Source organism: Spermophilus citellus, assembly GCF_964194105.1.
Source record: "Spermophilus citellus genome assembly, chromosome: 5".
Classification (NCBI taxonomy): domain Eukaryota; kingdom Metazoa; phylum Chordata; class Mammalia; order Rodentia; family Sciuridae; genus Spermophilus; species Spermophilus citellus.
The window spans coordinates 135,491,732-135,508,666 of NC_138186.1; the positions used below are offsets into that span (position 1 = coordinate 135,491,732).

Below are 16,935 nucleotides of genomic sequence, written 5' to 3' on the forward strand. Positions count from 1 at the left end.
TCAAGTAAAATCAGACAGGAGAGAACAACCTGGTAATAAGTATCTCGGATCTCACATGCTAAGGGCTAATTACTTCCAGCAAAGTCCCAGAGGGCATGAATTTATTCTCTTTAATAAAATAAAGGTAGTTTAATGAAATGGCCTCTAAAATTCAGCTTTAAAATTCTGGAGTTTATCAATCTTATAAGAAGAGGGAATTGGTAACTAATTGTCCTGCAAAACCATAGCTACTTCATTGACGAAGTTCATTAATTTTTCCATTACTAAGAACTAAATAGCCTAACCATGTACCAACTACTATAGGCAAATGCAGCATACCTATAAGTATTAAGAAAAACTAAATTCTCACAATTAAATGTAGAAAAAGAATTATGGGATATTTATTGGGAGTGATAAAGGTGACAATGTCTTATACAGGAAAATATCTGTGAAACAAAAATCATTACATAACATAAATCAAGAATACATAAGAAACTAAAATAAAGACCTAAGGGAGATTCTTAATTTTATCACCAATTTTGTGCCAAGCACTGTGTAAGGCAACATCAAAAAGACAGAGTAAAATAGAATATATGGTTCTCATCCTCAGTAGAAGAAAAATCTCTTAAAAAAAAAAAAACCATCTATTTATGAAGTATCAGGCAGTGCTGTGGGGCATTGCGAGACAAAGCTAAAATAAAGACTACCCCAACAGTCAGAAAGCCAGAGACCAGAAACATAAGGGTGCTTACAAGAGAATATTATCTGGGTTATGATAAATCTATACACATAAAGCTACTGAAAGGAAGAAGACAAACTGCCCAGTGAAACTAAAGAGGCTCAAAAGGTCACAGGTTGATTCACAGGAAGTCATGATTGGAGAAGCCCAAGAATCTGGAAAATGGTCTGAATCCTCATAATCAATGAAAGTGTTTAAAAATAATTATTCAGTAGCAGTTTGCAGAATGCGCAAACCTAGGCTACTGATGGTCAGGGAGGCCATGCAGGAGATGCACGATCACCACTCCAGGTGATGGTGAGAACAGAGGGGGTCTCTGAGTATGAAACAAATTACAAAGAAAACATGAGTCTCAAGAGCTGATTTTAATATGGAAAAAGGTGGAGAGGTTCACATTGTATGAAGATTGAGCTAATTGTAGCTATAAACTTGCTGGTCATAAAGACTCTCTTTATGGTTGTGTCACAGACATAAGGAAGTTGGAATATAACTAGAATGTAAAATTAAATATAAATAGTAAATTTACATATTGTAAATGGAGGCTGAGGCAATTGTATGGAAGCTCAAGGCCAGCATAGGCAATGTAGGAAGACTCCATATCATGGAGTCTTGATAAATACAAATGTTAAAATGAGAAACCAAACAGAAGTTTTTATAAAATAAATAAAATAAATTACAGATAGCTAAAAACATAAAATTTCCAGCTATATTTTGGTAAAAATCTTCATTTATGTGCATTTCTTTTACTACCTTACATATGTCTTAGGGATAAGAAATGGCATATGAAAAGGACTGTCTAATCATTTCAGACAGTTATTTTCCAGTTTCCTAAAATCAAATATAATCTATGAAAAAATACATTCTCTAAAAGCAAGTCCCCTTGTATCATATGCTGCATTTTCTCCATGTAGTGAAACGAAATCAATTTAACATTCTCTGTGGCTGCAAGAGTCTTTAAACCAATTAAATTAACCTTCCTTTCTGCTGACTGTACCTGCTAGTCGATTATCCTTAGCCCATAACAGGCAGCTCTTGCTTTGGGGCCATACTGGTTTCTTGGAAACCATGTCATAAAACACGTAAGTTGTGAAGCAGATTGTGCGTTCCCATCATACCAATGTAGATTTTGACATCAACAATTGACAAAAATGCAAACATGTAACCATACACAAATATAATCATTTAAATACAAAGGTTACAAATCATCTAGGATTTTTAAAACCCTTTTTATAACATCATTATTATTATTGTTATTGTTATTATTACTATTATTATTATTATTTGATGCTGAGGAGTACACTTGGTGCCTCACACGTGATAAGTAAGCACTTTACCACTGAGCCATAACCCCAGTCCTCATATATGATTTTGTGCTGAGAATATATGAGAAATTATCTAAAAGCACAACATCATATTCTTTTAAAATGAGAAAAATGGCAGTGCTTAAATCTGACTCTAAAGGTTTCAGTATGTTAGAAATAGTACTTTGAGTTGTAGTGATTCAGAGATCCAGATATTTTAAATTCTATTGTTATACTTCACTTTTCACCAACCTGACAAAGCTACAAATAGTACCATAATTAGCACTCACTATTAAAAAAGTGCAGCTATGTATTATAAACATATTCCCCATGAAAGCTGCATTTTCACTATATCCAATTCTAAAAAATCTTCCGTGTACAATATAATGTTAGAAAGATTAGAAATATCATTTACACATGGGTTTTGGAGAGGGTGTGTTATGCAGCATCTTGTAGTCTTTTTTTTTTTTTAATTATTTTATTGTTGGTTGTTCAAAACATTACATAGTTCTTATTATACCATATTTCACAGATTGATTCAAGTGGGTTATGAACTCCCATTTTTACCCCGTATACAGATTGCTGTGTCACATCAGTTACATTTCCATTGATTTACAAATTGCTTTTCTAGTGACTGATGTATTCTGCTGTCTATCCCATTCTCCACTGTCCCCTCACCCCTCCCCTCCCCTCCCCTCCCCTACTCTCTCTCCATCCCCTCTACTATAAATCGTTTCTTCCACTTATATAATTTTTCTCCTACTCCTCCTTTCCTCTTATATGTAATTGTGTATAACCCTGAGGCTCACCTTCCAGTTCCATGCAATTTCCCTTAACTCTCACTTTCCCTCCCGCCTATCATCCCTGTTTAATGTTATTCTTCTTCTCCAGCTCTTCGTCTCTACCCTGTCCTTGGTTACTCCCCTTATATCAAAGAAGACATTTGACATTTGTTTTTTAAGGATTGGCTAGCTTCACTTAGCATAATCTGCTCTAATGCCATCCATTTCCCTCCAAATTCTATGATTTTGTCATTTCTTATTGCAGAGTAATACTCCATTGTGTATAAATGCCACATTTTTTTAATCCATTCATCTATTGAAGGGCTTCTAGGTTGGTTCCACAATCTTGCTATCGTGAATTGTGCTGCTATGAACATCGATGTAGCAGTGTCCCTGTAGCATGCTCTTGTTAGGTCTTTAGGGAATAGACCCATGAAAGCTGCATTTTCACTATATCCAATTCTAAAAAATCTTCCGTGTACAATATAATGTTAGAAAGATTAGAAATATCATTTACACATGGGTTTTGGAGAGGGTGTGTTATGCAGCATCTTGTAGTCTTAACAATCTATTTTTAGAGTTATTTCATTGTATTATTATTTATTTATATTGTTAGCAGAACCAGGAATTAAACCTAGGAGTTCTTTACCACTAAGATACATCCCCAGTCCTTTTTTTTTAATATGTATTTTTTTAGTTGTAGGTGGACACAATGCCTTTAATTTTTATGTGGTGCTGAGCATAGAACCCAGTGCCTCATACGTGCCAAGTGAGTGCTCTACCACAGAGCCAGAGCTCCAGCCCTCACACTAGTCCTTTTTTAAAAATTTTATTTTGAGACAGGGTCTTGCTAAGTTGTTGGCCTCAAACTTGTGATGCTCCTGACTCAGATTCCTGAGTAGCTGGAATTACAGGAGTGCACCACCATACCCAAGTGGAATTATTGTAGATGATCCCTATTTTCTTCAAAATGCTATTCAAGAGAATTTTGTTTCTCATCCCAAAAGGAGAAATAAAATGAATGTCAGGACTCATTCTCTTTAAACGTAGGCAGCACAGAATCTTGTCTTAGAGAAATCAGTGTGATAATCAGGTATCATGAGACCAAAAGTCTAACTCCTGCTTTGTTTTTTAAGTCACAGATATGCTATATAAAAGGAAAGGGCAGGACTGGGTAGCTAAGGTCTCTTTTTTTTTATCCTCAAGGGCTATGATTCTGACTTCAATTGTCATTTTTTGGCAAGTAAGATTTGCTTTATTTGGGTCTTTAACATTGGGAGCAGCCTTGAAGGAATAAAAAGGACAAAGGCTGCATGAGTTCCGCAGTCTATGGAGGGAGGGAATAGAAGCTGAGACAGTTTGCCTTGATAATAGTGAAAGAAACACAAACCTCAAAAACAGTCTTCTGAAGTCAATCCAAGGTAACAGAGATGGCTGGCAGAGGACCAGGTGCTGAAGGAGCCACAGCGGTTGCCAAGTCAAAAGCAAAGAAAACATGGTACCCAACTGCCCCCAGTCAGAGTAGTGATTACCACTTAAGTGCTTTAAACTCTGACAGGGATAGAGAGGGGACTGACCAGGTGTCTACACTGTAGATGTGGTCCTCCCAGGTTCTTAAACAAATCAAGATGAAAGCACCACAGGGAGGTTGAGAGCAGATGATTTCATTTACCCCCACCCTGTTATCAGCTTTGTAAGAGCTGTAGCTGGAAAATGGCTGATAAAACCAATGTACTAATCTCCCCTGCTATGCTTTGATCTGGTTTTCTGGCAGAAGCAGCTATTAACTACTCAAAAAAAGAAAGGTCTGATCAGGTGCAAATCCCTATGGGTACTCTGGCCTAAGCTCAGAAGCCCCCCTCCTCAATCAAAGTTTAAAGCATTCATGAGATGCTAGCACACTAGTGTTCTCAACTTTGAAGGAATCATTACTTAGGCTTGGCTAACTGTGATTATTATAAAACTTCTGGTTCTCTTCCAAGATTATTGATGCATAATCTCTGGCCAATGCTTTGAGTCTTTAGCACATTCGGCTAGTTTATTCACTTTACTGGGAATAGTTGGAACAAATGCACTTAAAATTAATCTCAAACTGAAAGTTTATGGTGAAGTTATCGATAAAACAAAAAGTATTATTTTAATAGCAGGCTTTAATGTAGTTGCAATTCAATTTCCTAAAACAAGAGACCCAATAGCAACTATAATGAAGTTTTGCATAAGTTAATTATAATGGATTTATCCACATATGAACTAGTCATTAAAACGTGTTTAAAATAATAGACAATTAATTCCTTTTTAGTATGACATTAAAGAAAATATCAACTGCTTGCAGAAGTCAGTGGTACTTAATCTCTGTGGAGTCCTAGAACCCATTCTATGCAACCCAAAGTTCTTCCTCCCAAATGGACTGTGCAAAATTAAGTTTACAAGACTCTGAATTGCCAAATAAAAGATTATGAGTCTGGACATCTAAAACTCCTTCAAACTGACAGTCTCAATTTCAACACCCTCTGCTGTAATCACTTTAAAAATGAATTCAAGACCAAAATATATCTAGATGTCATGGACCAATGGTTTTTCTATTTGAGATACAGGAATGTCTAGGGTCATCTCCCTAAAGTGTACTCATGGACTTTCCACTTGAGAAGCATTTCAGTAAGACATATCAGGAATACTAGTCAATGGAGAAGTACCAAAGTATTTCAAAATGTCTCAACAGCCACAAAATATGAGTTTTGTAATTTTCTTCATACTACAAAAATTTAAAAGATGCTTAGCAAATAAGATGTATTATTATGAAATTATGACCCATTATCCCAAATACATACATGTAGATATAAGCAAAGGCCCCTTTTGTATTTCTAATATATTTTGTTGAATGTATTACATTAAGAATGAACATAACAGAAAATACTGAACTTACGCAACTAAAAGGTCAAATATTCATTATGCAAATTTTCCATTATCAAAATCTGCTTGAATTCTTTTACAATAAGATATATTGGTTGGCTGACAGGGACAGAAGCTGTGCTACAGCGGTGAGGCTTCTGGTCCTAGCTCCCAGGTCCTGGACCAGGGTGATGATGGAGGTCCTGTTTAGGATGGGGAGGCTTCAGCAGTCCTGCTGGGACCTGGATATCTAAGGTGAAGAGAATGCTCCATCAACAAGCTCACTGAAGAGTGGAAGGACGATGGATTAGAAAACTTTTACATGGTGAGAGGGAGGCTGATTGAGAAGAAATCCCCTTCTAAGACATTGTGTTTTTCTTTTGTGGCACAGTAGAAATGTGAGTGAGAACAAATTGGTGACACCTTTCAGTGGGGAACATTGCCCAAGGAAATGCTCATCAAGTTTGCAAAGAAGTCAGTGATTCTGAAATTGAAAGGTAAATTGAGGTGTACAGGCCTTGCATTGAAAATATTCATCTCAGTTAAAAATGATGGACTTGAAAAATAAAGATATATTGATCAATAGCATAGCAAGTTTAAATAAAAACCTACTATTTCAAATTAACAAGATGTTCACAGCCTATAATACTAAAATATTATTTTTGTTATTATTGTTTTCAGTTTCTCGGAAGACGTGCATTCTAGAACACAGAGTTGGAAAACTAGAAGTATAATCCAGTGTTTCATGAAGTATACTGTGGACATATAAATATAAGTTAGTAATCATTAAAACAATTTGAAAATGCTTTGGAGAGCATGTTAAAATAAGCTGGCTCATAATAAAACTTCTACCTGGGATTTACAATTCTCCTAAATAAAATCACATTACGCCTCATGGGCAGATGATCTACAGACTCAATCAGTGGCATTCACACCTAGATTTAGAAAAACTCAGGTTGCTCCCAGAATTGTTTCTGGGTCCAAACAAGTGGCTCATAAATGCCTCACAAAAATTAACAAGGTTATCATACTATTAAATTTGTAGGACAGTTTACAAAGAAACATAATCTGAAATCACCTGATTTAGCTAAAATGAATGAGTTTCTGTACCATTTAAGATTATTAAGAAAAAAATATCAAAAGACAGGCTTATGGTTTAAGTTACAAACAAAAGCAATATAAATGAACATGGCCTTTTGTTATTGGTAAAGTCTGACAACTAAAATTATTCAGTGCTTGAAAGCCCCTTGTAATACAACAGTTACAGTTACACTAGGAGTCAAGGTGTGTTCCTATTTCAAGTGGAAATGGATCTGTTAGATGTCACTATGTGCACTTAGCAGGCACACTGGCCTTGTGCCTCACTAGCACAGTGCCATGCCCAACACTCCTTTTAGTGATAACAGCACACTTATGACATGGATTTTATTCTCATTTTGGAGATGAAAACGCAAATCTTCAGAAACATGGACTCACTTGACCAAGCTCATGGTAAATGACAAAGAACTAAGATTGATGAACCCTGATGATTCTGAATCCTGCACTCTTGTTCTGCATTCAGGTGCTCCAAGTTATTTCCATTTGAAGTGGAGTGTTCAAAACCTGAGATGGTTAACCTATTTAAAAAATCTGCTTGACTGCAGATATTTATTTATTTATAAACAACAGGCAATCTTCATAATGATACATGGAAAGAGTAAAGAAAGCATTCAAGAGCCTATGCCTCAGGATTTTCACTTAGAGGATATTGGGCTGTGAAGAGAAAACCACTGATCAAATGGTAGGGGAGAGCAGTACAATTTAATTTAAGAATGATTACAATGAGGAGGGCTGGAAAGAGTAAAAATAACAAAACAGAAATAAGAATTAGACAACACTACTTGAAGTTATACAGCAGATGATTATGATCTCAAATACAAGGAGTTTAATGCTCATTCGCATACTCTGGAATGACAATGAACTATAGCAACAGAAGACATGGCATAATACCAAGAAAACAGGACTGGTTGCCAAATGATATGACTTAAAGTCTCACTTTGTCAATAACTAAGTGTGTAACATCACATTTTTTTTAACCTTAGAAAGTTCTTTATTATTCATTCTTATTAAGCACCAGCTTAATACTGCATAAAATTTCAAGTTATCCTTCAACAACTCACCCCCAACCCCCAAATTCTTGATCAAGAGCTTTTCAAGTAGAGTCATGCTCTCTTCTTGCTTCTGTATAAAACTTTAAGAGATAAAGGCAAAGGGTCGTATACATCTTGCTGTGAAATGCTGCCCAAGGTGCTGGAGACTGGCTGCCCAGGCGCCCTTCATTGCCCAGGTCCTGAAAGACTCTTGTTTATGAACTGTCTCTTCACAAAGCAAGTCCACCACTGGCTGGGTTTATCATTCTGAGGGTCAAAAACTTTCTCACAAAGTCTCAGTCCAGTCTCTTGCCTTAGCTACTGTAGGTAGGCTCGCATGACTTCGTCTTCCTGTTTGTTCCCAGGTTTGGCATAAATTGCATTAAGGGGAAAACCAGGCTCTCCGGGAATGGGAAAATTAGTGATTCCCAGGGTATACATTTCTTTCTCACCTTGGCTTTTGGAATTGCACTTTTGGAGTTTCTTTAGACACTCAGAAATGTAGAGAGTGATATATATCAAGGTCCTATCAGCTTCATTCTTAATTTCATAGTTCTTGAAGAAGACATTGGCCTTGAAGTAATAGATGGCTTCATCCACAATATCTGTATCTTTTGTCTCTCTAGGGGCAGGTCCTTTGAACTGACTTCTGATAGACAACAGGGCCATGTTTCCAATGAGTTTGGTGTCGGGGTCCATGAGGGAAGAGTGGTAAGCCGGCATCTTGGCGGCGCTGGGGTCTGGACTCAGAGGAGCAAGATCTAGTTAAAGCGTGGCGCTTCCGGTCTGGGGACCATAACATCACATAAGTGAAACTATTTTTCAGAACTCCAGTTGTTTACATCCATAAAGTAAGAAGGCTAGACAAAATGCTTTCTAAGGACCAATTCAGTATGAAATTTTCATGAAACCAAAAGACAACTTGTTGTATTTGATAAATTATGTGTACTTTTTTTAAAAAAAAAATGTGGTGCTGAGGATCCAACCTAGTGACACGCACATGCCAGGCGAACACGCTACCGCTTGAGCCACATCCCCAGCCCCAAATTATGTGTACTTTTTAAGTTTCTTTCAGAATATAATATCTTACATTTTTGCCACACTATACATTCTTTGTTTCTCTTTTATATATATATATATATTTTTTTAAAGGAGAGAGAGAGAATATGATTTTTTTTTTTTTTTTTTTTTTTTTGTAGATGGACACAACACAATGCCTTTACTTTTTTTTATGTGGTGCTGAGAATGGAACCCAGGTCCCACCCCTGTTAGGCGAGCGATCTACTGCTAAGCCACAATCCCAGCCCATGTCTTGTCTTTTTTTTTTTTTAACAACTCAATTCATAACTGAACTTGTCCTCTAAAATGGGGTAATATATTAACCAATCTAAAATTGGGTAATGTATATTAAGTTTTACAATGTATATAAAACTTTGTAAAATAATTTTACAAATGGGATGATATACATAAAAGTTGATTTAAACTCTAAAATATATTAAATATTTAATTAAATATTACATGACGAAATTTTTAATCATTTGTTAATATAAGATAGTATGTCTTAATTAAAAACATCAATATACTAAATTATTCAATGGACAAGAGCATAAGATTCTGCTTAAGGCAACACATATAAAGTTTGATGATATCCATAAGTAATATAAACATGAATTTGTTTATGTCTACTAAAAGCATTTACCAGGATATTTTATTTAAGACAGCAGGAATATTATTATTATTATTATTATTATTATTATTATTATTATTATTATTATTTGAGTGTGTGTGCCAGGGATTGAATTCAGGGGCACTTGACCACGGAGACACAACCCCATTCCTATTTTTCTAATTTTATTTATAGACAGGATCTCACTGAGTTGCTTAGCGCCTCACCATTGCTGAGCCTGGTTTTGAATTTGCAATCCTCCTGTCTCAGCCTCCCAAATCACTGGGATTACAGGCATGTCCCACCACACCCAACAAGAAATATTATTTTTGACCACAGAAGTTGAAAACAAAATAAATTCATAACCCTTTTTTCTACAGATGTTTTTATTTGATTATTTATTTGACTCCAATATAGAAAAACTACTGACTGCTGAAAGAATTCATTAACCACAAGGAAATTACATAAGTATAAAATTGAGAGGAAAAAAATGAGAGAAAAATGAGAATAAAGATATCAACTAGAACTAGGAATAAAGTTCAAATGTTTACCGTAAACATTTATACACTTCTTATTAGAGAGCCATAAATTGGCTCTAATCTTTCTAGCAATAAATGTGGCAAGTGGCTCCCAGTGTAAATTGATTTTATAAAACAATTCTGTTGGGAAGAAAATTGATATATTCATTCTTCCAGTCTCTGCAGATCTGGTTTGATTTGGGGTTGGGTTTTACGTAATGTGGAAACACAGAGGAAGAAGGGAATGCCTACTTTCAAACAGATACTGTGTCTTTTAGGTATGGGCACCAATGAGTTCAATATTGCTCCTTGAAAAGGTATACAGCATGAAACTATTCAACAGTGCCATTTAAATGCATACCCAGATTTTTACAATCTCTAAATTTTAAGAAATTGTGTGTATAAGGCTCGTACCCTCTAAAAATTTGAAGGTGCAATCCTACTGCCAAACGGTTATTGCCTTTCTAGACAAGAACAGAGACTTCTTTAGAAACAAAGTTTTTCTAAATCTTGTCTAACTGACCCCATACCTTAAGAGTTTTTTCCTTACATTCCTACACACTAGTGTCAGCATTTCCATTTTACTAACTGGAAAACAGATTTCTACTCAAGTATATAAAGAAAGTGATTCAATAAAACACACATTCAATGTTTAACATAGAGGCAAGCTTTATTAAAAAAAAATACCTTTGAAGCTTAAACCAAGATAATTCATTGAATGGGTCTTTTCAAAAGAAGAGTCATATTACATTCACCAAAGAAAATAACACAGTTGTATGAGCACTTGTCAACGTATGTGTCACTTTTTGATTAAGATAAGAAACTACAAAACTGTCATGCAAAAAGTGATTATATTTTGTCCTCTGTTTGAGAACAGGCATGCAGGAGCTCTGTCAAAACACTGAAAATAAAGGTAAAGAGAAGAGAGGTCAGAAGACAATCACATGTTGCCCTAATGAAATATGTGACCTGTTCTTCAAAACAATATTCCTGCTGATCCTGCCTCTCAAAATTGTTATAATAGAGACAGATTTTGAAAGGAGATCGATAGTTGGGGTGGGAGTGTACATTGAGTTTGGGCAGCCTAGCCCATAACTGACTCTTGACCAAAGAAGTAAAGGTTGGGGAAAGGACACACATTCATTTCTGTGGTTAAAATTACATTCTAGCATGATTTATGAATCAATCTCAGCCAATGGTCAAGGCCTGAATTAATGCCAGTCTCCTAATCCAAACAAGTAGCATCCTAAAATATGGACAAGCCTTGCAGAAGTATCTGGTCCTTCTCTGGAACTTAAAACTATTTGTTGAATAATTTGCAGAAGGATCTAAGGAGCTATTTGCTAATAGTGAGGATAATAAAAAGTAACTTGATATGACAACATGGGGACACACACAGCCCCAGTATTTTAAATACAGAAGAGAAAAAAAAAAAAAACTACAAATCAGTGTTTTCAAATTACCAGTGAAATTCTAATGATGTTTTCAGTAAAGAATTTCTACATATTTCCAGTGAAAAGCCCAAAGAGCAGAACAATAGTAAAAGAAATGCTGCAATTCTTAGTTTGTCTACATTTTAATAAAGAATTGGGCTAATCTCTCACCCCCCACGTATGGGCAAGATGCAGAAATGAGAGATGGATAACAACATAGAATGTCACTTTATGACAAGCCTATCCTCTGTATTGAAAGGTTTGATTAATGCATTGTTACCAACCCAGAAGGGGCCTTCCAGCATAAGGCCACAGAGCTTAGCCTTTAGCATTAGTCTATTTGTTATTATTATCATACACTTGAAAGAGAACATTACTGGCTAATACTTATCAAACACAAACAAGATTATAAAGAATATCTAATGCACTAGCTGAGAAAATTAGGATAAAAATTCTTAGGCTGTGATAATTAGATGCATCTAACAAAATGAAATTAGAAACAATGTACAACCTTGACTTTAAAACGAATCTCCCCCTTTCTCAGGTCAGTGCTGTGATTACACTTCAACACATTCATACACTGAAAGAATGAAGACTTCATACCATTAATAAGAAGGGTCTAGGGAGGAGTCCTGAGCAAAGAGGCCAGGGATGGCAGTAGAATCAGGACCAGTTTGATCTGGTCTTCTGTCCACAAAGTGCTGTGTGTTTAGCTTTCCCACAGGGTCATTAATCATCCTCAGCATTTACTTAGACTAGAAGTAGCTCACACTATAAGCACCACATGTAGGCTATGAGGGAGTGAGAAGTCCAGGGAAACAAGTCTCACAAATGTCTGCAGAGGGCAAATTTAAGGAGAGAAGGAGAGAGAGAGAGGGAGAGAGGGAGAGGGAGAGAGGGAGAAGAAGAGGGAGAGATTTGGGAGGGAGGGAGGGAAGGAGGGGTGCACAGAGAGACCTGTGGAAAATTTGTTCAGTGCTTAAAATTGTTCTTTGTAATCCAGACTGATTCTAATTAACAACAATGAAAAATAATATAAACCAGATCCTAGATGAAGAAAAATAGAAAGATATTGATTTGTGATGTTTGAGAAAATGAAAAAGCAACAGGTACTGCAGCATTAGACACCTTTAATTAAAACCACAAAGTAAATGGACTCATTCCCCAATGAATGGCTTTCCTTAGCAGACTACAAAATTGCTTATCAGTTAAATCTATTAGGGCAACAACCACTTTGATAGAGATCAATGCAGTTGGAAGCCAAGTAGATATATATTTTAAGAGTAGACCAAAGAGCTGTTTGGGTTTTTTTTTCCTTCATTTTTTAAAATTGAAATTAATGGAAGATGTACTCTGACCAAGAGACTTTTGAAACTTTTCAGATAGTTAGACATAGAGGGAAATGCAAAATGCATCCGCAAAATGCATCCTTTAAAATATTTTAATTTTGACAACATAGTTATATAATTTCTGCTGCCTCTCCCCCTCTGCCCCCAATTTTAGTGCAGTGAGAGGAGTGTAGAAAATCCCATAGTTGGGTAGTAAAAACTTTATTAATTACTAATTTATAGAAGACCCATTGAGTGTGTGTATGTGTATGTACAGAGATTCTGCTTTCATTTAGTAGTAGCAAACTAATTTTTAAAACATTCAAATGTATGGCTTTTTTTAAAAAAAAATTGTCCTCATCTCTCTTAACATCTGAAAAAATAAATTTATACTATGGTATTTCCTTATCAGTTTTAATATTTCCTCCAGCCCTCAATTCAAACCTCCCTGACAGCCAGGGAGCCAGGGTCTCCCCTAGGCCTGGAGTATTAGGGGAGGACCTTCCAGGTTCATCCCAAAGGCTGGCAATTAGCACAATAATAGCCACCAGGAAACTTCTAAAAAGCAGTGAATAAGTTTTAAGATAGTTCCTATTCAATTTTAGAAACCAGAAACTTAGCACTTTCTTTCTCTTCATTGTGAATGTCTGTCAAGAAATTTTACCAAAGAAAATAATATTACCTAATAAAACAAAAACTTACAAAGTAACTTATGATAGCGTAATACTTTCAGAAAGTAATTTAACAATACAGCTCATTAGTATCCTTTCTGAGTTCCAAAGTCATCTTTGGAAAATGAAAGTCTACAGAAATAATATAGACTATGTTTTTAAAAGCATGTAAAATGTAAGCAAAAAAAAAAAAATGGACTCAAGAAGAGAATAAGTGAGTGAACTATAATAATTTCTTAAGCATGTTTTAAAGTCTTTGAAAATTATGCTCTCAAAAACAATGTCAAAATAAGATGGGGAACTTTATTACATTAAAACATTTAAATTTTTAAAAACAGGATATGGTTGCAGCTATGAGAAAGACATTTAGAAAAATCTGGAAAATACTATTACATTAGTTACATTAGATATTTCAAACTTAGAGTAGCTTTTAAATCAATATTCCTTACATTGTGTAGCATATGATTTGAATAATGCTTTTCAAAAACTACTTGGATTATTAAACAAATGAAACTTTGAGAGAAACAATCTAGGTGATAGTGATTTAATATTTTGACCCTCTAGCAGAACTGTAGGAAGCAAAGGAAATCTATACTTGCAAACAGGGGGCCACATTACAGCACAAAGCAGCAATTATTTCTCTACATCAATATACAAAGACAGTTGACATAATGCTGACCCTGCAAACAGGATCCACTCTGCTGAACCCTGCTGAGCTGGTCAGAGATCACAGGGCCACCCAAGGTCAAGCAGGGGGAGCAAGAGCAGAGAACAGGGCAAGCCCAGATGTGGACTTCTCCAAACAGGGCAAAGGCAGGAGGTGCTGAAAGAACTCTGAGGTCCAATGGTAAAGAAAATAATCTTCAGTCATTTTGTAATTTTTAAAAAATCCACATTTTAAGCATATTTTATAAGGAATACAATATCCTACTCTTTTTTTGTCTCTCCTAATGTGAAATGGGCTGAAGAAAGGGCATTCAAAGATAAACAGAAAGCCTCTAAAGTTAAGCTGAATTCCTTTTCAATTTGACTTTTCTCATCCCAATCTCCCTCTTGAAAAATCTCCAGAAACTCCCCTAAGTGTAGCACTTCCCTAGTCCAGAATTAGGTTCTTACAGAAGATTGGAATCCATTCTCCCCTAAGTTCTTCCCAGAAAAAAAAAAAAAAAAAGGCTCTCTACCTCAGTGATAGGGGATCCCATTCCTGTGGCCCCTGGGTCAATAAAGGAATAATCCCTATATCCACACTGAACCCCCACCAATTCCAAACTCACCACATGTCCCTCTAGGATTAAATCCTAGTAGAAGGTGGAGAGGTGCACACCAGAGCCCACACCCTGGTACACCAACTCATTTTTCCCACAACTCCTTAATTTCTGGGGCTGCTACACCCAAGAGTCCCAATCAACCTTCCATGTTTAGGAATATGAATCCAACAATGGCTGTACTTTTCCAGTGTGTTTAATAGCAAGAAGGTGAAGGGAAGATGAGGAGAAAAGGCTATGTGCTTAAATTGGAGGGAGAGAGAGATAGAGAGAGGGAGAAAGTGCTAACAAAGGCTTGCCTCTTCAGCTCTTTCCATTCCTGGTTTATTTGCTTTGTTCTCAGTGAATCTATATGGCACATGGTGGAAATACTCAGGCACCTTAGGACTGTATAGTGCTTTCAATTAAAACATCTTCTTCTCCTCTGGGGAACTGTCTCCAGGGTGTTTTTTTTAGCAGAAGGGAAAATCCAGAGGATCTGTACTCAACACTTCAAAAAGGATAGAACACTCGACTAGGTTTCCATACATATTATCAATATATCAACACAAAATTACTCATAACTCAATTAAGCTATTATATGCATGTGTGTGAGTCACACACATGCCAGAGGAGTCTGTTGTAATTTTAAAATAATGCTATCCAGAATCTGAGTTTGTCCCTTGCTGAAATCCCAGTTCAGTAGCTCACTGTCCCCTTTTGCTCTCCAAGAGGCAAGATAAAGGAAACAAGCTATCCAACAGAGTTTTCCTGTGTGGATCTGGAATAATTCTTTAAACAAAGAAGCTGATAAAACTTGCTTCACAATTGCAATTTTATGCTACAGGCATGTTCATATTTTTGCCAAGGGATTCGGTTTACATCATTCTCTACAAATTTATGTACTCAGTGTATAAACATTTTAACATAATAATAATCCTCTATCATAATAGAGAGATAGTACGGTCTAGTGAATCATGTGCTGATTGCCTTATCCAGCTCTATCTACCTCACAGGGATTCCATAAAGATTAATTAGTAAACACCTTTAGAAACTACTGTGATTGCCTTTGCGGAAATAGTTTATGAGTACCGTGTATTTATTATACTGGAACTTATATGAGATGAAAGGGAAAAAAGAGAGGAAAAATATAGCTATAAGAGTAAAAAGAGGAAGGGTAGCTGGGATCAAAATGAATGAGACAGAAACTGAAAGAGATCACAGAATTGATAAAGTACAGGGCACATGAATGCATTGGTCCCACAAACACAACAAGGATGGTGTTTTCCTGCAAGTAATGCAGCAAGCCAGCCCCTGCCACAGGTTAAGACTTGCCAGGCTGTCCCTGGGCAACTGTCTAGGTCCCTCCTGGAAGGAGGGAACAGCCAGAACCCAGCTTGACATTGATTGCACTCATCCCACACCATAGCTCACTCCACACCTGTCTGGGTTGCAGAGTCCTCCCTGTGCACATGTCCTCCACATACCATTTCCTCCAGGGCTGCCCCAATTTAAATGACAAGATGACAGGGAAACAAGAGAAGAAGCTCTAAAAGAGAGCCCAAATAGGAGTCAGAAATACATATCAGGTGAGAAACAAAAGTTCTTTAGGGAAGCTTTAAAAAATAATACTTTTTATTGATAAGAAGAATTCACAATCATTAGAACACAGAGAAGATATTTCTGCCTTCTCGTATTTCAAAAATAATACTACTTTTTTGGAAGGGGGATCCTTAAAAAGAATATAGTTATGTATGCAAATCTTTTTTTTACTACCATTAAATTTCTAAACATCACCTGGTACAAATGAATAATTCCAACATTCGAATCTGTAAAATGTAATCATTCCTAAACTGGTATTTTCAGATACAGGAATGTAGGCTACAAGAAAGTATAAATAGAAGAAATCTACAAAACAACAACATACACTTAAAATTAATACATTAAGAAAATAGATTCATTATGTAGAAACAATGAAACTAAAATGGTCAAGTATGAAGTCTGCCTGATTTCATAGAATCTAAGTGTGCCAAAAAAACAGAGAGAGAGAAGAAGGAGGAGGAGGAGGAGGAGGAGAGGAAGGAAGGAAGGAAGGAAGGAAGGAAGGAAGGAAGGAAGGAAGGAAGGAAGGAAGGAAGGAAGGAAGGAAGAAAAATTCTGAAGTAAGGCGATCTTAAAATATTCAGTACAGGTAAGCCTTCAGAGGGATCTCAATTTATTTTTTTTAAAACTGGATATGACTCAAACTTTCTGGTT

The 16,935-nt window shown here is 36.1% G+C and overlaps 1 protein-coding gene and 1 pseudogene across 9 annotated transcripts in view; both read right to left on the reverse strand.

The window, feature by feature from the left end:
- The window catches only part of PTPRK (protein tyrosine phosphatase receptor type K), a 572,160-nt gene that overhangs the window by 325,113 nt on the left and 230,112 nt on the right, over window positions 1–16,935 (reverse strand). The window lies entirely within an intron of this gene.
- LOC308649123 (actin-related protein 2/3 complex subunit 3-like) lies at window positions 7,756–8,630 on the reverse strand (annotated as a pseudogene). Its single transcript has one exon. The product of its transcript is annotated as an actin-related protein 2/3 complex subunit 3-like (transcript).